Source organism: Pan troglodytes, chromosome 9 (assembly GCF_028858775.2).
Source record: "Pan troglodytes isolate AG18354 chromosome 9, NHGRI_mPanTro3-v2.0_pri, whole genome shotgun sequence".
NCBI classification, from domain to species: Eukaryota; Metazoa; Chordata; class Mammalia; order Primates; family Hominidae; genus Pan; species Pan troglodytes.
Genome location: NC_072407.2, coordinates 44,383,562 through 44,411,174, shown reverse-complemented (window position 1 = coordinate 44,411,174; position 27,613 = coordinate 44,383,562). Strand labels below are relative to the sequence as shown.

The following is a 27,613-nucleotide window of genomic DNA, read 5'->3' as shown; positions in this document are numbered from 1 at the left end:
GTGTAATTACCGCTGTTGAGGAAAGGATATTGGAAATCTGTTTGCCAGTTATTTTTCCTCTTCCAAGATGATATGTTGGTAATAAAACAAAAAGTGTGTTACAGTGGCTGACTACAGAGCCTTGAAGTTAATATTTAATAACTCCATCAGCTATATGGCTTAGAAACCAATGTGTTACTTGATTTTATCATGAGAAAATTTTGTTCCACTGGATGATATCTTAGGAATCTCAAGGCATCCATAAGGATACAACTTATAATTTTTCAAAAATTAACATAAAATACATGTAAAGAGTTTAAACATAGTTGCTTGCCAGCTATGTGACTTTGGACCTTTCACACTACCTCCTTGTACTTCAGGTTTTCTCACTTGTAAAATGAAGATATTGAAGAAGTAGTCTCAAAGTATTTGGGGTTTTATTTTTTCCCCTTCATTAAAATTCGTAGGATGTTGAAATTCATTGCCTGATGATAAATGAGGCACTTACAGAGGTAAATATAGTATCCTGATTAATAACACAGTAGCATTTTGTACAAGATGAAGAGGAATGTTAGAATTAGTGCATTTCCTCCTTTTTGTTTCTCCTAATTTCTGCTATGCTTGCTGGATATGAAATGAACTCCTAAGAAAAGATGTATGAAATCTAAAAGTAGAATACTATGAGAATGTGAAAAAATCTGATAAGAATTCTTAAACTTTCCCCAAATCTTTGTTATGTTTTATTTTTGCTAACACTGGCTCTGTTCACCTGGTACATGTTAAGTATTCAATAGACAATAGATATTAACATTTTTATTAAAGGAGAATATCAAACTCAATAAGAAATTACAAAAACCATTAAATAACAACGTGAGCACATGAACTATAACTATTTTTCATGCATCTCTGTATCTTCAGAGTCTAACTCAGTATCTGATACAGATTAGGGAATTAATAAATGCATACAGAATGAATAAATAAGACTAATTCTACCCAGGAGGATCAGGGAAGGTAAAATAATATCAACCACAAGCATCACCACTACGAACACAACAACAAACATCTATTTAGCAACTTTTCTTTTCCAGGCTACATGCTAAGCATTTTTAATTCATTCTTACAAAATGGTTATATGATTTTCATTTCCCCCAGTAATTAATGAGAATGATCCTTGTTCCTCCCGTTTGACAAAGCTTGTTGTTGTTAAACTTTTTAATCTTAATAGTCTTGTTAAGGGATAATGATATATACTTGTGGTTTCATTTAAATTTTCGTGAAGGCTAATTATTTGAGCATCTTTGATAAGTGTGTTAGTCCATTTTGCATTGTCATAAAGAAATATCTGAGGTTGGATATTTTATTTTAATGAAAGGTTTAATTGGCTCATGGTTCTGTAGGCTGTACAAATATGTCTCCAGAGTACGCTTGGCTTCTGGTGAGGATTGGGGGAGCTTTAACTTGTGGCAGAAGGCAAAAGAGAAGCAGGTGTGTCACATTGTGAGAGAGGTAGTAAGAGCAACAGGAGTAGGAGCCAAGCTCCTTTGAGTAACCAGCTCTCGCATAACCTAACTGAGCGAGAACTCACTGATCACCAAGGGGATGGTGCCAGGCCATTCATGAGTGAGCCGCCACCATGATCCAATCACCATCCCCTCCAGGCCCTACTTCCAACATTGGGAGTTACATTGCAATATGAAATTTTGGCAGGGGACAAACATCCAAACTATATCAATATATTTATTGGTTATTTGGACTTTTTTTCATTTAGAAAGTGTATATTAAATTTATTGTTCATTTCCTATTGAGTTTTTTAATTTATTAATTTTGGGGAAAAAATTTTATATTCTACACATTATTTTCTTGTTGATTATATGTATTGCAAATGTCTTCTCTCATTTCACCACTTGATTTTTACTCACTTTATGATTTTTTTATAAACAGAACTTTGTAATTTTAATTATCACATTTATCTAATTTTATGTTGTGGTCAGTGTTTCTTGTACCTGTTGGATAAGATATCATTCACTACCCCAAGGTCAAGAAGACACCTTCCTATATTACCTTACAAATGCTTTATTATTTTGTCTTTGAAATGTAGTCCTCTCTCTCTACATAAAATTGCTTCAAGTGTAGGATGTGAGGTAGAGATTGCTATTTGACTTTATAATTAGGAAACCTAATTGTCTTTGCTTCCTTTATTAAAGAATATTTTCTTTTATTAAAAATGTCAGAAATATGCATGGGAAGAACTAGCTCACCATTACCAGACATAGTAATTCTCCATTTTTAAATAATAATTGTACACCAACTCTAACAACCATGATTGGTTAGGTTATTCAACTTGCTGTAATTAAAAAAAAAAATCCCAAATTATCTGGCTTAAAACTAATCTGTTGTGGGTCAGCAGGGAGCCTCTGCTAAAATTGAGCATATGCTCTAACCAGTCATATCAGGGCCAGATATTCAATTCCACCATGTGGCCAGAAGGTCAGCAATGTTTCGAGACTAGGCCTAATGACAAAGTATGCTTTTCTGATCACCAAACATTCAGTTCACTGTCCTTCCTGATAACAACATATATTCTCTCTCTCCCCAGGGAAGACAACCCAAAATTCCTATCCAGGCATAGCATCATGTAGAACGTCCAGGATGACTGGGATGTGAGCTGAATGAGTCTCCCCCTCCCCACCAAATATGCCTCTGCCCTAATTTCTGGAAGCTGTGAACAAGTTATGTTACATGGCAAAAGAGAATTCCCTGATGTATTAAGATTGCAAACCTTAAAATAAAGAGATTATCCTGGATTATCTGAATAGGTTCAACCTAGTCTTAATCTTAGAGGCTTTTAAAAGCAAGAAACTGTCTCCAGCTATCAGCAGAAGTGTAACGATCTAGAGAAGGTTTGTGTACTTCTCTGCTACGTGCCCATTATCTGGCAGAGATTTTTGAAATCCCATCAAATGATTACAAGGTCCCCAAGTGTCCTTTGACTAGGCACCTATATTGCTGTCTGGTTGGGACCCTTGATGCTGCCGTCCAGAGAGTTCTTCCTTCACCATTATCCTCCATGGCCATGTCAGAAATGGACATTGAATAATTTAACCTCTTTGGGGAATGAGCATTACTTCAGCCTATTTCCTACTAGTTGGGTTTTACAGATTGTTTAATGTCTCAGTCACAGATATTTTTACTTGGTCCAGGCTGGTAGTTTCCTGAACAGCAAAACTGTCTTAGAAGTCTGTTTAATCCCCTGTTTATTTCATCTCATGAACCACAAGCCACAATCATAGTTCTTTGAATATATACGTTTACATTTACAGACATGATTCTAAAATACACTGCTGTATGTTTTTTCATCCCATAGCCACCCCCGCCCTATCTACCTACATACCTAATTGTTTAATTCTATGAACCTGTCAGGCATAAATGAAAAACAAATATTTTCCCAGGTCGTGTTGTCCAGTTGGGAGCCTCAATCTACAATGCATCTTTGTTCTGACCCATTTGTGCCTCAATATTCTATAGCATTTTGGATATATTCTATCCTAGCACTTATTATATTCTTACATTTCTCTATGAATCTCTCTGAAGCCATCAAACCATACGCTTTGTCTGATTTATCTTACATATTCATCTTTTAGCACATTACCGGGCCATTAGTTGTTGGCTCAATAAGAGTTAATTAAACCCACGATTGTATCCAAAAGGGTTAAAATGCTCAAGAGCCTTTAAACTCAGCAAGTCTTAGTTATAAAAATAAAAGAGCCCACCATGGCCTATAACCATTTACGATCTGATTAGAAATTTAGGCATTTGTGAAGTTGTAGTAAAGTAATTAATCATTAATATGTTGTCACTTGGGCCAAAGCTGCAAAGTCCATGCCTATGGGACTGAAGGAAATATTGTCTTCCCAATAGAATTGTCAAAAATGTACTAATTGTAGTGTCCAAACCTTCTACATTTGCAGAGGAGACATGTCAAAAGCATATATTATACCCAGCTGGAAAAACTTGAATAGAAGTAAACTGCAATTTGTAATGTTGTGAAATTGCTTGTATTTTTTTTAGTGACACAAGTTCAGATATACTTGCCTATGACATTTTTAAATTAGAAAGTGAACAGTATAAAAACTAAGAATCTTATGTTTCAGAGTTTTGGGGAAACGTTCCTATAAAGTGAGTGTTTTTTAATTTTTTAATTAATGTCTTTGTGATCTAGCAAGCAGCACTTCTTATGCAAAAGTGAGTGTCTCTAAGTCCGAGGGTTGTATTTAGACAAGATTTTTTTCAAAAAAATCAATGTACAGTGGCAATTAAATATGACTCATTTCACGTTAAAACTTTACAAATGATTTGCTGAAGTGAACTTACAAAAGATCCATTTAAAGAGGTGGGCCTATAAAAATCCTGCATAACTGCAGTGAATTTAAAATAAATTTTTATTTTATTTCATTTTTGGGTGTTTTGGGAATATTTTATTTTATTTTGGAAACAATTTTTCATCTCATGGAAAATAAACTCTTGATGAGCAGTACATAGCTTTGTTGCTCTCTTTTAAATTCCATGCTAAGATGATTTTACTAAAATGTTTTACTAAAACATTTGCCAGCTTTGTTTTACCTCTTGTTGCAGAATGTGGGCTGAAAGAAGCCCTCTCAATCTGTTACTTTGATTTTGTGCTCCTAAGTATGTGAATCACAGCTTGGTGACCCTGGTCCTTGATAGGTTGGATTTGCGGGCCTTGCTATTCTTAGTGCATACAATGAAGGTTGTTTAAAATAAGTAAAGAAATTTTTGTTGTTGCTGTTGTTGCTATGTTACTTTATTTACTCCTCCCCCTTGTGAATCTAACTTCTGATGGTTGAATTAACTATAAAACTTGCTCAAAATAACATCTTCCCTGATCATTAATCCTAGTGAGGATGAAAAGAACCTCCTGTACCATATGCAGCAGTCATTTCAGCGAGTGTTTTAGATGTTGCGGTTGGTGTTTAGGTCTCTGCCTTGGGCATTAGGTTGGCATTTTCCGTGCTGTGTGTGAAGTCCCAGCTGGCTGGCATTAGTGAGAGGCTGAGAACCCTACTGGCTGGCTCTCAGCTCCATCTTCACAGGTGTTGAATTCAGTGGGTCCCTCAGGCCTAGATTTAACTCAGCAAACCAATAAAATCCCCACATCCGTACTCAGATAAAGGAATTCTAAAGGGAATCACTTTGATAACATCCTCTTGCAGATGTAAGTATTCTTTGGACCTAAAAAGTGCCATTTTATTTTGAAATAATTTTTTCTTCTTCTCTCTACCAAAAAAAATGGAAATAACCTGATCGATATAGAGTACTCATAAAACATTTGGTACATCTTCCACTTTTTTCTTTCTCTATTTGCTATCTATATCTCCTTTAAACTAAAATTTTAGAAACGTTGTTTAGGTATTTGCTTCCTGTACCTAACCATTCTAATATCTATTTTAAAACTATTAGATTTTAAGTGTTTTTACCACACACAAAAAATGACATGTCAGGTACCACATGTATTAATTAGCTCAATCTAGTCATCCCACAATGTATACATGTTTCAAAACAACATATTGTACACAATAAATATATACAATTATGTTTGCCAATTAGAAAACTAATTACTTTCTTTAAAAAACTACAGAATGGCTGGGTGTGTTGGCTTACGCCTGTAATCCCAGCACTTTGGGAGGCCGAGGCAGGCAGATCACCTGAGGTCAGGAGTTCGAGACCAGCCTGACCAAGATGAAGAAACCCCATCTCCACTAAAAATACAAAATTAGCTGGGCATGGTGGTGCATGCCTGTAATCCCAGCTACTCGGGAGGCTGAGAAATGCTTGAACCTGGGAGGCAGAGGTTGCGGTGATTCCGAGATCGCGCCATTGCACTCCAACCTGGGCAACAAGAGTGAAACTCCATCTCAAAACAAACAAACAACAACAACAACAACCAAAAAGCTGCAGAATAAAATGGGATCATAAGAGGACAAGAAACATTGAGACATTGCTCCCTGGTAGCTGAAGAGAAATGCCAGCAATTTCACAGCAGGAGACAGAGCTGATTCCAACCCCTATCTCATATAATTCTCATTTGGAGTCAACTGCTTCTCTCCTTGGTGAGAGGCTAGTGTCCTCTCTGTGACTGTGTCCACTGTACACCTAGATCCGCACTTGGTACCTGACAGGTTATCAACAGATAAACATTGAGTGAACGTAGTAAATAACAACACTGCTGTCCTTACCTTATTATGTATTAACCATTATCTTGTTATCTCATTAACCACTTTATGAGCCTCATTTATTTGCTAAGACAGTGTAGACACTTAATTTACAACATGGAATTAATCTTACAACATCCCTGGAGGTAGGCTTTATTATCACATTATTGAAGATTAGATCATTGTGGCTCAGAGTAGTTTAAAGACTTACCCAAGGCGACACAATTTTTACATGATAGAACACATTTGAAATCTGGTCTGCTTGTCTGCAAAGCCCAGGGGACGGGTAACATTCACATCAGCACTACTAAAGGTGGACTTATCTTCGTATGGCAAAACACCATCTTACAGAAAGGTCTTATTTGCACAAAACAGAAATCCACTTAGGCTAGCATATTGAAGAAACCACCAAGGAAAATAACCAGGAAATGCTTTCTAAGAATACACAATTATATTCTAAAGCCCAAGTGTAGACATGCAATCATGTCTCCAAGTAAAGCTGAAGTCAGGAACTGGAAGCCCTTAGGAATTGAGCTGTTTGTCATATAAAACGTACTGTCTAGTGGGAATAAAGACATTGGTTGAATAAACCCTTGTAAAAATGTTCCTATACTAAGTTTATTATGGTTAACTTTATTATGGAAGGTTCATGGTACTATGAGAAAATTTTGATTCAGGCTCCCACGGAAGATCTCATGTACTCTGATCCGAACACTGAAGAGTCATTACCTAAGATTAAGAAGTAAGAACATCTAAAGCCAATGTCCTCTTACCTTTCAAGACTCCACTGAAGTTAGTATATCGAAAAGATCTTTAACCTTCCCAAAGTTTATTGTATCGCCATCAATAGTCTCTCATAGCCTATATTTTTCTTTCATTTCTCTTTAGTATGATTTAAAATTATTTATTTACATGTGCTGATTTTAAAGATATATATATTTATCCCACTTTATAATCAATACAAATGTTTGAGTCACCTTTACCAATGTCCCTGCCTTAAGCCAATCAGCTATGACAACAAAAAACAGTCTGATGAATAAAAATATAGCTGCCAAGATGGTCAGTGGCATGCAGGGACAGGGGGTGTAGTTCAATCAATATCTGGAATTTTGAATCTTTGTTGATGTCTTACTGTGTAAACGGGACATTATACTAAAGACTGGAACATATATAAATATGCAAAACTCTGCCTTTAGAAAGCTTAAAGCCTCATATGAGGGATCAGATAATAACCAAATACATTTGTAACTTGCATAATAAGCTAGAAGATAACTGCTGTGGAGAAAAGGAAAGCAGAGAAGGAAAACAATAACATGAAATTTTTAATAAAAAATATCAGGAAGGCCTCTTGACAATATGACATTTCACAAAAGTGTTGAAGAAGGACATAAGATATATGGATAACTAAGTTCTCCAAAAAAGCAGGTCTATGACTTGGAAGACACCCAAAGAATTCTATATACGATATGTTGGTTCTACCTTCCCTTTTCATGATTCCCCTTCTAGCTAATGTCACTTTTCTTTCCTTAATCCAGATTGTCAGTGTGGCCTCCATGCATTGCATTGTGAAAAAAATAAGACAGAAAAAAGTGATGACAGTTTTTCAAGAAATACTAGTGCAGCATCAAAATGTTGTACATTATGCAATTCAGTGGTGGGACCTTTTTCTTGTGTAATCTGTAAGTGGATTAACAACTGGAAATGTTTCCATCAAATGCATCAGACAAGATGAGAAAATGAGTGTATTTGAACTGGGACGCATCTGTGTTGTTCTGTATCAGTAGAAAGAAACAGCCTATGGAGCTCTAAATGTGGTACTAGTTAACTCATGTTCTTTCATGCATGTATCCCTTCATCAATTAAACAAGAAATTAATGTCTACAATGGGCTTGGCTGTGTGCTAAGCACTGGAAATGCAATGGCACACAAGATAGACGTGGTTGCAATGAAAAGTGAGATAAAATATATAATGAGGATGCAGGTATTAAATAAATATTTATCAAGTTCACATCTGTGCCTTCATTCCCAAAGCAGATTAGAATCTTCTGACAGGAGTTGCATTTCTCTATGTCTCAGAAACAGATGTAGTATAGTTATTAGAGTGAGTACTAACTCAACTCAAATTGCCATGTGGAATGATACAACTAACACTGATGTTAAAACCCAGTTAGTCTTCCTATCTTCCACCATCATATTCATAGCTAACAAAACTGAGAAATGTAAGGAGACTTGCATAAGGTCAGATACCTTGTTAGCTGCAGTATTTGCACTTTAAATGAAAACCTCTGGTTGCTGTTTCTGTCACCTCATATCATTGTGTCTGTCTTCCTTTACCTTCTCCTCATGAAAATGCCTTACTCAAAAATGTGTGTTATGTGCATAAATGCCATATATGTGTTTGTATATATAGCATTTACATTTATCTCAGTTTATGAGAATACACATAAATTGCCATATATGAGCTATATATACACGTATGTTATATATACATGCATATATAATTCATGTAAGGCTTTTCTATTTATATGCATAATATGTGTAAATATTATTCTTTTAAGTTTTTCTCTGAAATCTCACCATCTCCCTGATATACAGCCTCACAGTATTCCCAGTACAATATTCAACCTACAAATTCTATTCTGAGCCTCAACTTCTTTATAAAGCTATTCTTGAAATGCTGGCTGACAATATATCTCTCCAGAAACTTAAGCCTGTCTTAAATGCTTCAAGGATCACCAAGTCTGGTACCTTGTACATAATAAGCCATTGGTAGTTAATTCTGAGTTAAATATGAATACAGTTTATTATCCAAATACACCATAAATTCCTCAAGGTAGAAAGCATATGTTATACTGGTTTATTTTCTCCACTGTTTCTGGTACAGCCGTGAGTGCATAGACACATACAGCAGTTTATAACTGGAAATGACCTTAGGAAAAATCTAACTTTGTCTCCTCATTTTACAAAAACAAAACACAGTTTTAAAAATAAAATCAGGCTTTTTCTAAGTAATAGAGATAGTTGGTTATGTTGAGGTTAAATCCCTGCTTTCATAACATTCTGTATACCCCACTGAATCTCCCAATTTATATTCAATAAATATTTGTTGAACTGAACTGAATTTTGTAGTGTGTGCACGACAGTATATGTAACATGTATTCTCATATACCAATTAAAAATATATCAATAGTATGTATTGGCTTGCAAAGTCAGATATAATAAGTAAAATGGAGATAGGTCTATCCCTCATACAACCCACTTGGGGACCTTAAATAGAATAAATATTTGAGAAAAATCAAAGTGACAATGAAGTTAATTGTTCTCACTATGTCAAGGTTGGCATTTTTGTTCTGCATCATGAATATCTGACAATCATCAGCTTGAGTCACCACTCATGACATTTACTTCTTGTAACATACTATTGTTTAAAAAAAATGTTTAGCCCTCACCTCTTGTTTGGTTAACACATCCTTCTACTTAAAAATCTCCTCTCGGGCCCCCCCAAAGTTGCCTTCAGTTTTCCCTTAGAACTCATGTGACATGAATTTGCCAAGAAGAGACAGGTAGGATGATGTATCACAGGGTAAAAAAACCGGCAGAACTTAATAAAGGCCAACACCTTTCTTTTACATATGAGTAATGGAGGCACAGAATGAAGAAGCAATTTCTCTAAGGTTACATAGTTAGGAGGAGAATTGGCAAAAGTATTCAGGCCCCTGACTTCATATTTTTAATGTACCCTCCTATCAAGAGATGAAACCAGAAAGAAAAGTAAGATGATTACATTCTAGTTGAAATCTTCTACATTTTTAAATCATATTTTAATTTTAAATCGTATATATGATACATCACAATGCTTTAAAAGAGCCAATTAAATCTTATGGAATGTTTCTAAAAATCTTTTAAGTTTCCCCATATCTTTGCCATTCCCTATATATTTCTTTTTTTTTTTTTTTCATTGTGAATCCAGTTTTCTACTGGTAAAATTTTCCTTCTGTCTGAAGTGGTTTCCTTTTTCTTGTGGTGATTATGATAGTAATGAATACTATTAAGAATTTTATTTCCAAAAATGCCATTATTTTACCTTCATTATGGAAAGATATTTTTGCTAAATATAGGATTCTAGGTTAACAGGTTTTTTTTTACATACATGTATTTTTTAATCAGTGTTTTAAAGATATTGCTCCATTTTCTTCTGACTTGCCTTTTTCCCAATAAGAAGTCTGTCTTTTTTATCTTTTGTTCCTCTGTAGGAGTGGGTCTATTTTGGCTGTTTATAAGATGTATTACCATTTATATGCAATATAATTATGATGGGCTTTTTGTTATTATCATCATATTTCTCTGGGTTTATTGAGCTTCTTCAATCGGAAGGCTTACAAACCTTGTTAAATTTTGAAAATCTTTGGTCATTGTTTTTAACAAACATTCTTTTCTGACAATTCTGAGACATCCTTACATATATATGAGATGCTTTAAGCCATCTCATTGCTAATTTGTATTCTGTTTGCTTGCTTTTTTAGTCTTTTTAATGTGAATTTCATTCTAGGTAGTTTCTATGTATTCAAGTTCCATTTGCTTCTGCAGCATCTAATCTGGTTTTAATTCTATCCATTATATCTTTCATCTGAGACAACGTATTAACTACCTTTAAAAGTTTAATTTGGGTCTTTTTTTATCTTCTGCATCTTTTAACATGTTTATCCTTTTCATTGGCTTTCTTGAAGATAAGGAGTATATTTATAATAGTGGTTTAACACATTTACCTATTTTTTTTGGTCTAGGTCATCTCAACGTCTGTTTCATTGACTGATTTTTTTGTTTGTTTTAGATTTCTTCAGTTTCTTTGCATACCTGATAATTTTCTTGTTGTTGTTGTTGTGTTTGGACACCAGAAATTATGAATTTAATGCTGGTGGTTGCTGTATTTTTTTCTGTTGTTTATTTCAACATTCTGGTCTTTGTTTGGGTATATAGTTAAGTTACATAGTGCTATTTTATTTTCTTGAAGCTTTCTTTAAAGCTTTGTTTAGTGGGTACAGAATATCCATTAGTCTTGTAAACCTAAGAAAAAGACATCAGAGAAAAATATGTACTAATATGATGTTTCTTCTGGTGTAAGCAAAAAATATTATAATCAGACAAGCACAGCAATGGCAAGTCATAGGTGCATGTGATTAGAGAAGTGTAAAGAGAAGCTTTTATTGATAAAACAGCAAGTCCATGTATGCTGCTTAGAAACAGTGTTCATTCGTTCCAGAGGTTCAAAACCAGAATTGGCATCAGTTCATTGGTGGAGATGCCATTACCGGGCAAGTGTTCTTTGAGAGCATATCGTCTGATTTGCTATGGTCCTTAGAGTGTCTAGTGATAAACCTTGTCTCAGAAATACATGCAAAAGGTGGAAGCTGAGAAAAGCATGAGATGCATCAGACATATGAGAGGATTTCTTGTGAGGCTATCTTTTAAAGTCCTTGAAACAGTTTTTTTTTTTACTTTTATTTTACATTCTGGGTTCATGTGCAGATTTGTTACATAGATAAACGTGAGTCATGGGAATTTGTTTATGCAGATTATTTTGTCACCCACAGGTATTAAGCCTAGTACCCATTATTTATTTTCCCTGATCCTCTCCCTCCTCCCAGCCTTCACCCTCCAATAGGCCCCAGTGTGTGTTGTTCCCCTCTATGTGTTCATATAATGTGTTCTCATCATTTAGCTGCCACCTGTGAAAACCTGCAGTATTTGGATTTTTGTTCTTGCGTTAGTTTGCTAAGGATAATGGCCTCCAGTTCCATTCGTGTCCCTGCAAAGGACATGGTCTCATTCTTTTTTATAGCTGCATAGTATTCCATAGTGTATATGTACCATATTTTCTTTATCCAGTCCATCCTTGATGGGCATTTAGGTTGATTTCATGTCTTTGCTACTGTAAATAGTGCTGCAATGAACATATGCATGCATGTGTCCTTATAAGAGAACAATTTATATTCCTTTAGGTATATACCCAGTAATGAGATTCCTCAGTGGAATGGTACTTCTTTCTTTGAGGCATCACTACACTGTCTTCCACAATGGCTGAACTAATTTACACCCCCAACAACAGCGTGTAAGTGTTCCCTTTTCTTTACAACCTTGACAGCATCTGTTATTTTTTGGCTTTTTAATAATAGCCATTCTGACTGGTGTGAGATGGTATCTCATGGTGATTTTGAGTTGAATTTCTCTAATGATCAGTGATGTTGAGCATTTTCATGTACTTGTTGGCTTCATGTGTGTCTGCTTTTGAGAAGTGTCTGTTCATGTCCTTTTCTCACGATTTATTGATTGATTGGTTAATTGATTGAGACTGAGTCTCACTCTGTTGCCCAGGCTGGAGTGCAATGGTGGGATCTCAGCTCACTACAACCTCCACCTCCTGGGTTCAAGCAATTCTGCCTCCTCAGCCTCCCAAGTAGCTGGAACTACAGTCGTGCCCCACCACACCTCACTAATTTTTGTATTTTCAGTAGAGACAGGGTTTTGTCATGTTGGCCAGACTGGTCTTGAACTCCTGACCTCAGGTGTTCCACCTGCCTTGGCCTCCTAAAGTGCTGGGATTACAGATGTGAGCCACTGCACCAGAACATTATTTAATGTTTTTTTTTCTTGTAAATTTGTTTACGTTTCTCATATATCCTGGATATTACACCTTTCTCAGATGTATAATTTGCAAATTTTTTCTCCCATTTTATAAGTTATCTGTTTATTCCATTCATAGTTTCTTTTGCCATGCAGGAGCTCTTTGCTTAATTGGATCCCATTTGTCAATTTTTGCTTTTGTTGCAATTGCTTTTGGCATCTTCCTCATGAAATCTTTGCCCATGCCTGTGTCCTGAATGGTATTGCCTATATTGTTTCCCAGGGTTTTTATAGTTTTGAATTTTACATTTAAGTCTTTAATCCATCTGGAGTTAATTTGTGTATAGAGTGTAAGGAAAGGGTCCAGTTTCAATCTTCTGCATATAGCTAGCCAGTTATCTCAGCACCATTTATTGAATAGGGAATCCTTTCCCCATTGCTTGTTTTTATCAGGTTTGTCAAATATCAGATAGTTGTAGGTGTGCAGTCTTATTTCTGGGTTCTCTATTCTGTTCCATTGGTCTATGTGCCTGTTCTTTTACCAGTACCATGCTGTTTTGGTTACTATAGCCCTGTAGTATGGTTTGAAGTCAGGTAGCATGATGTCTCCAGCTTTGTTCTTTTTGCTTAGGATTGTCTTGACTATTTGGGCTCTTTTTTGGGTTCATCTGAATTTAAAAATAGTTTTTTCTAGTTCTGTGAAGCATGTCAATGGTAGTTTAATGGGAACTGGTAGTTTAATAGCATTGATGCTATAGATTGCCTTGGGCAGTATGGCCATTTTAACAATATTGATTCTTCCTATCCATGAGCATGGAGTGTTTTTTTGTTTGTGTTATCTCTGATTTCTTTGAGCAGTGGTTTGTAATTATCCTTGTAGAGATATTTCACCTCCCTGGTTAGCTGTATTCCTAGCTATTTGCCATTAGTGGCAAAAACCGCAATTACTTTTGCACCAACCTAATATTCTTTTTGTGGCAGTTGTGAATGAGAGTTTGTTTGTGATTTGGCTCTCAGCTTGACTGTCGTTGGTGTATAGAAATGCTGGCAATTTTTGCACATCAATTTTGTATCCTAAGACACTGTTCAAGTTGTTTATCAGCTTAAAAAGCTTTTGGGCTGAGACAATGAAGGGATAGTTTGACTTCCTCTCTTTCTATCTGAATGCTGTTTATTTCTCTCTCTTGCCTGATTGCCCTGGCCAGAACTTCCAATACTATGTTAAATAGGAGTGGTGAGAGTGGCCATCCTTGTCTTGTGCCAGTTTGCAAGGGGAATGCTTCCAGGTTTTGCCCAGTTAGTATGATGTTAGTTATGGGTTTGTCATACATAGCTCTTATTATTTTGATGTATGTTCCTTCAACACCTGGTATAGTTAGAGTTTTTAACATGAAGGATGTTGAACTATATCAAAAACCTTTTCTGCAGCTATTGAGATAATTCTGTGATTTTTATCTTTAGTTTTGTTTATGTGATGAATCACATTTATTAATTTGCATATGTTGAACCAACCTTGCATCTGAGGATGAAGCCTATTTTATCATGGTTAATAAATTTTTGATGTGGTGCTGGATTCAACTTGCCACTATTTTGTCGAGAATTTTTACATTGATATTCATCAAAGTTATTGGCCTCAACTTTTCTTTTTTTGTTGTGTTTCTGCCAGGTTTTGATATCGGGATGATGCTGGCCTTATAGAATGAGTTAGGGAGGAGTCCCTCCTTTTCAATTTTCTGGAATAGTTTCAGTAGGAGGAAACAGTTTTTATCTTCAGATATGCAAGGATGAGCTCCTCTCCTTTGTGCTCTCCTGGCCTCAATGTGACTGGGACTGATTAGAATGACTTCATCCTCGTATCTGCAACTTGCACAGTCTAGAGTTCATTAGACCTCACTATTGAGGCAAGACCCTCTGAGGTCCCTATTCAATGCCCCATTTGTTAAGAAATAGTTGGTGAGAATGTAAACTTTTCCTGTTTCTGTGCACGCAGCAGAGTTTTTTCCACCTGTTACTTTCTATTGATCCGTTTTCCAGACTTGGTAGTTTCCTGGACCTCTTGTGTAATCAGTACTCATGTAATGATTGGCAGAGAAATCTCAGCAGATCTCTGTATCACTCTTTGCTACTTGCCCCTCTCTGATATTCTGCCTTTCAAATTCTAGCCTTCTTTGCCTTTCTAAATACTGTCTTCTAAACTCAAGGAGAAGGCTCTGTTATTGTAGCCTGGAATTTTTCTCCAAATGGTCAGTCAGAATAATCATAGAGATCATTTCATTTGTTTACCTTCTTTCAAAGAGTCTCTCATACTGCTTTTCAACATCTGAAAAAGATTTTTTTTCATATAGTTTCTTCACTTTTTATTTGTTGAATTATGGAGGCATACAATTTTTAAGATTGAATATTGTTTTTAATCTAGAGAGTAGCCAGGTCAATTTTCAGCAATAACCACTTTGATGTTTTTAAAACTCTAATTCAATAGGCTCTCAAAAACTTGTCCTATTAGGTAGGGATGAGGTGTGGATTTCATTTTTTTCCCCTGAATCTCATAGGCATTATGATATCAGATTGGGAGAGAATATTCCAAAGCTACTAGTCAAAAATTCTTTTAATTCTAACTCTAATTTTCAAATAGATAATTTTTAGATGGCATAAAATTCTCATGGAAATGAATTGGGAAAGATGAGGCTATTCAGGTTGGGTTGATTCTGACTGTTTACAGCTTTTAGCGCTATGTTAGAGAAATTGAATAATATCCTGTAGCAATTGGGAATCCAGGAGATTTTGAAGCAGGAAAATATTCTCATGTAGCTATGCCTAAGAGGATTAATCTAGTCACAAAATAAATTGAGATGGGGAGATTGGAGGCAAGGATCCTTAGATAGTATAGTCATGAGATAAGGACCAGAATTAGCATTGTGATGTTTTGTATACACATCCCAACTAAATTAAGAGATGCGCTTAATTGATGAGCAGTGAAATTAACATTGAAGTTTCATTACAAATAATGGATGGCTTTGGGGAAAAAAAGTTCTGTCTACTGAGGAAGCTGAACTCATACTACTGGGATGCTCCAAATAATATGACAGTTTATTTCCCAAACAACCAGAATATGACATGCACTTCTACCACCTGGATCTGTTCCCCAGAGCAGAGGCTTTGTCTCTGACACAGAAGATAGGATGTTTGGCTTGCCCAATTCATAGCTTGCTATTCTAATGAAGGCCACGTACTGGTATCCTGCTTTTGAGAGGCGCACATGTATCTCAACTTCTTTTCAATAATGAATTAGTTCTTTCTATCAGTTGCCAACACCTTTGCTTAAACCTACCCGACACATTACATAAGGGAGAAACACCAGCTTTCCTTTTTTTTCCCTAAACAATTTATCAGATTGACTATTTTGTTAAACAGAAGGAGATTAATTAAATTGGCTTTTTAAGCTGATGAAAATCATTAGCATAGTCAAGTAAACTATTTATGATTGTTTGGGAAGAAGAATAAGCATGGGAATCAGTAGAAAGCCAAATCAGCGCCAGCTCACATTTGAGAGCGTTTGTTAAAATAAATAAATAAATAAATAAATAAATAAATAGCTTCCTTGGTGTTTTCCCAAGGCCAAGTCTCAAAGGATGATTACTATCAAAAACAGGAGCATAGAGGGTTTTCTGAAAAGGAAGGAGAAATATTTGCATGTGGAATCAGAAAAATGCCCAGTGAGTCTCCGCAGGTTCACATACATTTTGGAAAAAAGTTTCAATGAAAAGCACACAAAGAGACAAAACTGTGGCACCATGGCAGTGATCAGTAATATGTAGGCAGCTTAGTATAGGAGACAGGAGGTTATATTAAGAGCTTGGGGACCAGGCACATTAACTCATACCTGCAATCCCAGCACTTTAGGAAGCTGAGGCAGGTGGATCACTTGAGCCTAAGGGTTCAAGACCAGCCTGGCCAACACGGTGAAACCCCATCTCTACTAAAAGTACAAAAATTATCCAAGAACAGTGGTATGCACCTGCAGTCCCAGCTACTCAGGAGGCTGAGGTGAGAGGATTGCCTAAGCCCCAGAGGTGAAGGTTGCGGTTAGCCAAGATCCCACCACTACACTCCAGCCTGGGCAATAGAGTGACAGAGTGAGACCCTGTCTCAAAAAAAGGAGTTTGGGGAGGGAAGCTTTACCTCACCTCTCCAAGCCTTACTTCTCTTTATTTCCTTTGTTGTTGTTGTTGTTGTTGTTGTTGTTTGTTTGTTCGTTTTTTGTTATTTATTTATTTATTTATTTATTTTTGAGACAGAGTCTCACTCTCTCTCCCAGGCTGGAGTGCAGTGGCGCCATCTCAGCTCACTGCAAGCTCCACCTCCCGGGTTCAAACAATTCTGCTGACTCAACCTCCCAAGTAGCTGGAACTACAGGCACGTGCCACTATGCCTGGCTAATTCTTGTATTTTTAATAGAGACCTGGTTTCACCATGTTGGCCAGGATGGTCTTGATCTCCTGACCTCATGATCCACCTGCCTTGGCCTCCCAAAGTGCTGGGATTATAGGTGTGAGCCACTGTGCCTGGCCACTTCTCTAATCTTTAAAATAGGAAGACTGGACTTAATTTGAGTTAAGATCCCTTTTACTTCTAATTCAGTGTGATTATTTGTATCATGCCCAGGATGTTACAACCTTAACATGTACAAGGAAAGGAATACATTGTAGGCTTTGTAGAACTGGATGGGCAGGCTTGCTGTGTGGATACCTTTTGAATATACCTCCATGACTCTGTGCATATGAGAGAGAGAGAGAGAAGGGTTTTTCATTTTTGATAAGACACGCATTTGTTAAGAGTGCCTATTTTTTTGCTGGGTAATGGAGTTTTACAGAAGGAAATAAATGATTTGTGTCTATTAAATAAGCAAGAGCAACAACTGCACATTTTTGAGAGCCCCATTAAATGTGTTCTGTTTCCTGCACCGTCTCTGTTCATTTGGGTGAGAACAGAAGTGCACATTAAAGGCTGAATTAAGTGAAAGGCTAAATGAACCAATTAACTCTTTTTTCTCCAATACAATGAAGGTGCCAAACAGAATGTAAAGCAGCCCAAAACTGACCCTTGTGTATCTCCTAATGTGACTTCTTGATAGGCACAGAAAGCATGTCCCTGTTCTCCTCCAGTCTCAGAGCTATAAACACACTGAAAAGTAAAGAGGCTTTGACAATAAAATATAACCATATTTTTAATAAAATAGCAGTCACACTGAATACATGAATTTTCCCCAGTCCCCTATCTTTGGCTGACTTTGGTCTTTAAAATTCTTGCCCTTTCCCCCTTCAGAATAATGTCAGTATTAACCTAAAATTTCTTAATATTTTAACCTCTAAAGAGCATAATATGATACAAAATTTGTTCACAATTTTAGGGATAGCAATAGAATATATGGTTTACAGTGTGCTCATAGACTTTGTATTCAAGCAAGACTGGTGTTTAATGGCAGCTTTGTGACCTTGAACAAGTTACTTAACATGGTTGAGCTTCAGTTTTCTTGTCTGCCCAATGGAACAATAACAGCCTTTCTTCTAATGGTTGGTGTAAATGTATAAAGTAATTCATGTCAAGTGATTTTAAAAAATCAAATATATACTAAACACTTGAGGAATGAAAGTTTTCATTACTGTCTGCCTCATGCTTGGGAATGTATATTAGTATGGTTTCTTCATGATATAATGTAATAAATAATTTACCTCCAAGGCAACAGAAAAATCCCCAGTACCAAGTTACCCTCTATGACTGATACTGGCATGTCACTGTGTTTTGTTTTTCCAGGATTATCTACTCTTCTTTCATCCCGTGATAAAGCACTGTCAAATTCCTCATAGGTTCAATAGAATGAGATCACCTAATGACCCAGGCAAGACCCCCTTATTGTCTAATAAGGAGTGGCAGACTGCTTAAGTCCCAGTTCTACCATTAGCGGCCAGACATTGAAGTTCCTTCTACCTCTCTAACCTACCTTGAAATAGGAATAGCAATAACAACATCACAGAATAATTGTGAGAAATAGATGAGTTAATATAAGTATCTTTTTTAAACAAATGCTTAATAGAATGCATACTATGTCCCATGTAATCCTTTAAGTGCTTGTGATACTAAGTTATGTAATCATCATAACATCAGAGGTGTTCTGGAGCTGGCTCATTCTCACTCATAAGAGCCAATTATTAAATATTCAAGAATTTTGTGAGCTGTTTGTGAAACTGTTGATAGCATGAAATAGGTACTGGTAGGAGTGTTTACACCTTTGAAATTGGCAAAGACCACATAACTGGACAATCCTGTGAGGCAGGTGCTTTCATCATCAAACTGACTTTACAGCCGAGACCCTGAAAATATAAGAAATGTGCCCATAAATCACAGTCACTGAGTGCCAGAGCTGAGAAACACACCCATTGAGTCTGACTTCTCGGTTTATGCACTTAATCTCTATACTATACTATACTATACTATACTATACTATACTATACTATACTATACAATACAATACTATACTATACTATGAATGTAAAACACTGCATAGCAAGGGAGGAGATGAAGCAAAATGGCTGAATAGAATCTTCTAGTGATTGTCTCTCCAACAGGAACACCAAATTGAACAACTATCTACAAAAGAAAGCACATTTATAAGAGCCAAAAATCAGGTTTGTGATCACAGTACCTGATTTTAACATAATAACAAGGTAAGAGGCACTGAAGAGAGTAGGAAAGAAAGTCTTGAATTGCCTATACCACCCCTCCACCATCCCTCAGCAGCACAGCATGGTGCAGAGAGAGAATCTGTGCTTGCGGGAGGGACAGTGCATTGTGTGTGGAACTTAATTGGAACTCAGTGATGCCCTGTCACAGCAAAAACAACACAGGGAAGAATTCAGCTGGTGCCCATGGAGGGAGCGTTTATATCAGTGCTACCCAGAAGGGAATTATCCATCTCAGTGGTAGAAAACTGAGTTCCAGTTAGCCCTACCACCATAGGTTAAAGCACTCTGGGTTCCTAAATAAACTTGAAAGGCAGTTTAGGCTACAAGGGTTATAATTCCTGGGCAAGTCCTGGTGCTGTGGTAGGCTCAGAGCCAGCAGACTTGGGATACATGTAATCTAGTGAGACACCAGCAGTGGTGGCTAAGGGAGGGCTTGTGTCACCCCTCTCCCAACCCAAAGCAGTGCAGCTTGCAGCTCCAGGAAAGACTTCTTCATTTTGCATGAGGAGAGGTGAGAAGAGAGTAAAGAGGACTTTGTCTTGCAACTTGGATACCAGTTCAGCCACAATAGAATAGGACATCAGGCTGAGCCCTCAGACCCCTCCTTCCAGGCCCTCGCTCCTGGACATTTCTAAATACACACTGCCCTGAAAAGAAGGGCCCAGTCCTGGCACGATTTAGCACCTGTTGATTAAGCAGCCTTTGGGACTTGAATAAACATCAGTGGCACAAAGACAGTACTTCCCGTGGGCCTTGGGTAAGACCCAAGGCTGTGCTGGCTTCAGGTGTGACCCAGCACATTCCTAGCTATGGTGGCTATGGACAAAGATTCCTTCTGCTTGCAGAAAGGAGGGGGAAGAGTAAAGGGGACTTTGTCTTACAGCTTGGGTACCAGGTTGGCCACAGTAGGGTAGAGCACCAAATGGGCTCCTGGAGTCCTCAGGTTCAGACCTTGGCTCCTGAGCAGCACTTTTGAACCCACTCAGCGCCACAGGGAAGCCGACTGTCCTGAAAGGAGAGACCCAGGCCTAGCAGCATTCATGCCAAGCTGATTAAAGAGCCCTTGGGCCTTGGATGGACATCGGCAGTAGCCAAGGAGTATTTGCCATGGGCCTGGAGCAGCAGTGGCCATGAGGAGAGACTCCTGCTTGAAGAAGGGAGAAGAGAGGATAGGAAGAACTTTGTCTTGCAGCTTGGGTGCCAGCTCAGCTACATTAGAATAGAGCATCAAGTAAATACCTTAGTTTCCCGAGTACAGGCCCTGGCTCCGAGAAAACATTTCTGGCTCTAACCTGGGCCAGCAGGGATCTCACTTCCCTGAAAGGAAGGACATAAGCCTGCCTGGATTTGCCACCTGCTGACTGAAGAGCTCTTGGACATGAGTGAACACTGGCAGGAGCCTGGCAGTGGTTGCCAGAGGTTTTGGGTGAAACCCAGTGCAGTCTCAGTGGTGGTAGTCACAGGGGTGTTTGTGTCTGCCCTCCCGCAGCTCCAGGCAGCTCAGCATGGAGAGACAGATTCTATTTGTTTAGGGTAAAGTAAGTGTAGAGAACAAAAGTCTCTGCCTCATAATTCAGGGAATTCTCATGGATCTTATTGAAGATGACCAATATGGTAGCTCCTTGAGTCTGCAAGAGTCACAGAATTACTGGATTTAGGATGTCCCCTTATGCAGATACAGCTGCAATAACCAAAGAGTTAGATCACAACACTCAATTACCTTTGAATACTTGGAAACCATTTCTAAGACAGATGGGTAAAAACAGGCCAAGGCTACAAAGGCTACAATAAATACCTAACTCTTCAATGCCTAGACATCAAAGAACATTCACGAGCATGAAGACCATCCAGGAAAACATGACCTCACTGAATGAAATAAATAAGGTGACAGTGACCTAACCTGGTGTGACAGAGAATTCAGAACAGCTGTTCAGAGGAAGCACAATAAAATTGGAGATAACAGAGAGAAGTAATTCGAAATCCTATCAAATAAATTTAACAAAGAGATTGAAATAATTTTCTTGAGACAGAGTCTCGCTGTATCGCCCAGGCTGGTGTGCATTGGCATGATCTCAGGTCACTGCAACCCCCACCTCCCAAGTTCAAGTGTTTCTCATGACTCAGCTTCCCAAGTACCTAGAATTACAGGCACGTGACACTAGGCCTGGTTAATTTTTGTGTTTTTAGAGATGGGGTTTTGCCATGTTGGCCAGAATGGTCTCAAACATTCGGCCTCAAGTGAACCGCTACCTCAGCCTCTCAAAGTGCTAGAATTACAAGCATGAGCCACCGCACCTGGCCTGAAATAATTTTTAAAAATCAAATGGAAATTCTGGACCTGAAAAATTATATAGTAAAAAATGCATTAGTTTCTCAAGAGCAGAACTGATGATGCAAAAGAAAGAATTGGTGACTTGAAGCCAACCTATTTAAAAATAGACAAGCAGAGAAGACAAAAGAAGAAAGAAAAAAAAAGAATGAACTACAGCTACAAAATCTAGAAAATAATCTAAAAAGGCAAATCTAAGAGATATTGACCTAAAAGAGTAAGTAGAGAGAAAGACTGGGGTAGAAAGTTTATTTGAAGGAATAATAACAGAGAACTTATACCTATAGAAAGATATTAATATTCAAGTACAAGAACATTATAGAACACCAAGAAGATTTAACCCAAACAAGACTACCTCAATACATTTAATAATCAAACTCCCAAAGGTCAAGGATAAAGAAACAATCCCAAGAGCTGCAAAAGAAAAGAAACAAATAACATACAAAGGTGCTCCAAAGCATCCTGCATCAGACTTCTCAGTGGAAACCTTCAAGAGTGGCATAACATATTAAAAGTGCTGAAGGAAAAACTCTTTTATCTCTGAATAGTATATCCAGTGAAAATATCCCTCAGATATGAAGTAGCAATGTTTTCTCAGGCAAACAAAAGCTGAGGGATTTTATCAACACCAAAACTATCCTGCAAGAAATGCTAAAGGGAGTTCTCCAATCTGAAAGAAAAAGACATTAATGAGCCACAAGAAATCATCTGAAGATATAAAACTTATTACTGCAAGTAAGTTCACAGACAAACACAGAATATTATAACACTGTAATTGTGGTGTGCAAACTACTCATATCTTGTCAACTCAAGATGAACCTATCAAAACTAATAACCACAACAACTTATCAAGACATAGTATAAGAAGATATACATATGTAACTAACCTGCACATTATGCACATGTACCCTAAAACTTAAAGTATAATAATAATAAAATAAAATGAAAAAAAGAAGATATAAATAGGAACAACCAAAAATTTAAAAGCAGAGTGGGATGAAGTTAATTTGTAAAGATTTTATCAGTTTTCTCTTTGCTTGTTTGTTTGTTATTGCAATTAGTATTGTGTTGTCATGTGTTTAAAATAATGGTTTATAGGATATTATTCACAAGCTTCATGGTAACATCAAATTTAAAAAACCTACAACAGATCCACAAAAAATAAAAAGCAAGAAATTAAAACATACAAGAAAAAAACACCTTCGAAGGAAGTAAGGAAGGAAAGGGAAGGAAAGGGAAGGAAGGAAGGAAAAAAGGAAGGAAGGAACTATAAAACAACCAGAAAACAAATAACAAAAAGGCAGGAGTCTTTATTTATCAATAATAACATTGAATGTAAATGGACTAAAATTTCCAGTAAAAGACATAGAGTGGCAGAATGAATAATTTTAAAATATTCGTTACCTACAAGAAACACACTTCACCTGTAACATCTATAAAGACACACATAGGCTGAAAATAAAGGGATGAAAAAAGGTATTCTATGCAAGTGAAAACCAAAAAGCAAGAGTAGCTATACTTATATTAGACAAAACAGACTTCAATACAAAACTATAAAAAGAGATAAACAAGGTCATTATATAGTGACAAAGAGGTCAAATCAGAAAGAGGATATAATGATTGTAAATACATATGCACTCAACACTTGATCAACCAGATATATAAAGCAAAATATATTTTGTTAAGGGTAGTCAAGTTTAGTAGTGAGAAAGGGGGGAAGAGTATAACAAGGAATTCAATATGTAACTGACTGTGATCAATTGAGATAACTGACTACCCTAGGACTAGCCTAAAGCAAATATTAGAGCTAAAGAGAGAGAGAGACCTCAGTACAACAATAGCTGGAGGTTTCAGCATCCCACTTTCAGCTATTGGACAGATCGTCCAGACAGAAAACCAACATAGAAACATTAGACTTAATCTGCACTATAGACCTAATGGACCTAATAAATATTTATGAATATTTCATCCAGTAGCTGCAGAATGCACATTCTTCTCCTCAGCACACAGATTATTCTCAAGGATAGAACATATGTTTGGCCACAAAACAAGTCTTTAAAATTTCAAAAAAAAAATCGTATCAAGTATCTTATTTGACAGCAATGAAATAAAACTAGAAATCATCATAAAAAGAGAAACATTGGAAACTGTACAAACACATGGAAATTACACAATATGCTCCTGAATGATCAGTGGATCAGTCAAGGATGCCCACTTTCACCATTACTATTGAAAATAGTACTGGAAGTCCTACACAGAACAATCAAACAAGAGAAAGAAAGGGCTTAAATTAGAGTGAAAGAAGTAAAAGTATCTTTGTTTGCAGATGATATGATCCTATATTTGGAAAAATTTGAAGACTCCATCAAAAAAACTGTTTAATAAATTCAGTAAAGTTGCAGGATACAAAATCAACATACAAAAATCTGTCACATGTCTACATGCCAACAGCAAACAATCTGAAAATGAAATCAAGCAAGTAACCCCATGTGCACTAGCTACAAGTAAAAGAAAATACTTAAAAATTAACCAAAGAAGTAAAAGATCTCTACAATGAGAACTGTAAAACATTAATGCATGAACTTGAAGAGAAGACAAAAATAAATGGAAAGATATTTCATGTTCATGGATTGAGAGAATCAATATTATTAAAAAGTTCTTACTTTCCAAAGCAATCTATAGATTCAATGCAATCCTTATCAAAATACCAATGGCACTCTTCATAGAAATATGAAAAATAATTCTAAAATTTATATGGAACCACAAAAGATTAAGAATAGCTAAAGCCATTCTGAGCAAAAAGAACAAAACTGGAGGAATCATGTTACCTGACTTCAAATTATACTACAGAGCTATAGTAACCAAAACATCATTGTACTGGCATAAAAACAGACACATAGACCAATGGACTAGAATTTCCATTCGATTTTGGAAACAAATCCATACATCTGCAGTGAACTCATTTTAAGGCACCAAGAACATACACTAGGGAAAGGACAGCCTCTTCAATAAATGATGCTGGGAAAATGGAATATCCATATGCAGAAGAATAAATCTAGACCCCTATATCTCAGCACATGCAAAAATCAGATCAGAATGGATTAAAGACTTAAATCTAAGATCGCAAGCTATGAAACTACTAAAAGAAAACATTGGGGACATGCTTCAGGACATTGGTCTGGGCAAAGATTTTTTGAGTAATATCCTAAAAGCATAAGGCAACCAAGCAAAAACAGACAAATGAAATTAAGTATAGTTAAATAGTTTCTACACAGCAAGGAAAACAATCATCAAATTGAAGAGAAAACCCATATGATTGGAGAAAACATTTGCAAACTCTACATCTGACAAGGGATTAATAACTAGAATATATAAGGAGGTCAAACAACTCAATAGGAAAAAATCTTACAATCTGATTTTAAAATGGGCAAAAGATCTGAATAGACATTTCTCAGAATGTCTGAGATTGTGTCAGAATCGCATACAAATGGCAAACAAGTGTATAAAAAAGTCCTTAACATCATTGATCATCAGAGAAATGCAAATCGAAATTACAATGAGGTATCATCTCATTCCAGTTAAAAGGACTTTTATCCAAAAGACAGGCAATAACAAATGCTGGCAAGAATGTGGAGAAAAGGGAACCCCATTCACTGGTGTTTGGAATGTAAATTAGTACAGTCACTATAAATAACAGTATGGAGGTTTCTCAATAAACTAAAAATAGAACTATCATATAATCCAGCCATTCCACTACTGGGCAAATATGCTCCACAAAAGGAAATCAGTATATTGAAGAAATATCTGCACTCCCATGTTAATTGCAGCACTATTCACAGTAGCCAAGATTTGGAAGCAACTGAAGTGTTCACCAACGGATGAATGGATAAGGAAAATGTGGTGCATATACACAATAGAGTACTATTCAGCCATTAAAAAAAATGAGATTCTGTCATTTGCAACAACATAGACGGAACTGGAGGTCTTTAAGTTAATGTGAAATAAGCCTGACACGGAAAGACAAACTTTTGCATATTCTCACTCATTTGTGGCTGCTACAAATTAAAGTAATTGAACTCATGGAGATAGAGAGTAGAATGATGGTTACCAGAGTCTGGGAAGGGTATTTGTGGAGGAAAGGAGTGGGGATGATTAATGGATTAAAAATGTAGTTAGAATGAATAAAATCTAGTATTTGATAGCACAACAGGATGACAATAATTTATTGTAGGTTTTAAAATAGCTAAAAGAGTATAATTGCAATGTTTGTAACACAAAAAATAATAAATGCTTGAGGTGATGGATACTCCATTTACCCTGATATGATTATTATGCATTATATGCCTGTTTCAAAGTATCTCATATACCCCACAAATATATACACCTACTATGTACACACAAAAATAAAAAATTAAATACACTGAATAGTAAGTAGTCAATAAATTTTAGCTATTGTAAACATTTAAAAAGACATTTCCCTCACTTCTTCTTTGTTTTCCTCTGTTCTTTCTCTGTTTTATCTCATTTCTCACACAAACTTTACTTGTGTCTTTACTAGGTCTTTATGTGTTGTATAAGAAACTATATTTTTAAAATTATTATAGTTTCCATCATACATTGAAGTCATTAGAAGGCGTTACAGATTTGGATTATCACATCTTTTAGCTTGCATGGGTTTTGGTGAAGAAGGCAGGGTGGAGGCTCATTAGCTGTTGTCTAAGATGCTGGGAGCAGAGGTAGGCATGCAGGTCATGAGAATGTCCCCATAACTACTACAAGCGAAAATAAGTCCATAAAGAGCAAGAGTGACAGCGATAGTGGAGTAATGTAGGCATTTCATTTCTTCCTTGAGTTTACACCAGTGCACGTGATTTTGGACTTAAATGTTGTGAGAGACAAGCTAAGCTGTGCCTCTTGTAAAATGTAGGACCTCTGGGAAAATAAATATACTAAGTCTGTTTCTTCAACAATAAAATGTAAAGAGCAGTAAAAATAATTTTTTTCTGGCTTGAGGTGATGCATGCATACCTTGTTTTATTGTGCTTCACACATTTTTTGGGTTTTTTTTTTTAACAAATTGAAGGTTTATAGCAACTCTGCATTGAGCAAGTCTAGCACTGTTTTTCCAACAACATGTGTTCATATCATGTCTCTGTGTCACATTTTCATAATTCTCACAATATTTCAAACTCTATTATTATTATTAAATCTGTTATGGTGCTCTGTGATCTTTGATGTTACTATTGTAATTGTTTTTGGGTACCTTGATCCGTGCCCATATAACACATTTAATCCAGAAATGTTGCGTATGTTCTGACTGCTGCAACAACTGGTCATATCTCTCCCTTTTCTGGGGCCTCCCAATTTCTTGAGAGACAACAGTATTGAAACTAGGCCAATAAACAACCCTACAATGTCCTTTAAAATGTTTTCAAATGGGCAGGGTGCAGTGGCTCACGCCTGTAATACCAGCATTTTGGGAGGCCAAGGCAGGCGGATAACCTGAGGTTGGGAGTCTGAGGCCAGCCTGACCAACATGGAGAAACCCCATCTCTACTAAAAATATAAAATTAGCCAGGTGTTGTGGTGCATGCCTGTAATCCCAGCTACTCAGGAGGCTGAGGCAGGAGAATCACTCGAACCCAGGAGGCAGAGTTTGCGCTGAGCCAAGATCACGCCATTGCAATCCAGCCTAGGCAACAAGAGCGAAACTC

At 36.6% G+C, this 27,613-nt stretch overlaps 1 protein-coding gene across 14 annotated transcripts in view; it reads left to right on the top strand.

The window, feature by feature from the left end:
- Positions 1-27,613, top strand: part of LRRC4C (leucine rich repeat containing 4C) — a 1,339,817-nt gene that overhangs the window by 1,080,463 nt on the left and 231,741 nt on the right. The window contains exon 1 of one of the 14 annotated variants that reach the window (XM_016920703.4): positions 12,217-12,318. The exons of the other annotated variants lie outside the window; for them this stretch is intronic. The gene's annotated coding sequence lies outside the window, so the exon portion shown is untranslated. Of the gene's footprint in view, positions 1-12,216; positions 12,319-27,613 lie in introns of those variants that run through there. 14 annotated transcript variants of the gene reach the window in all.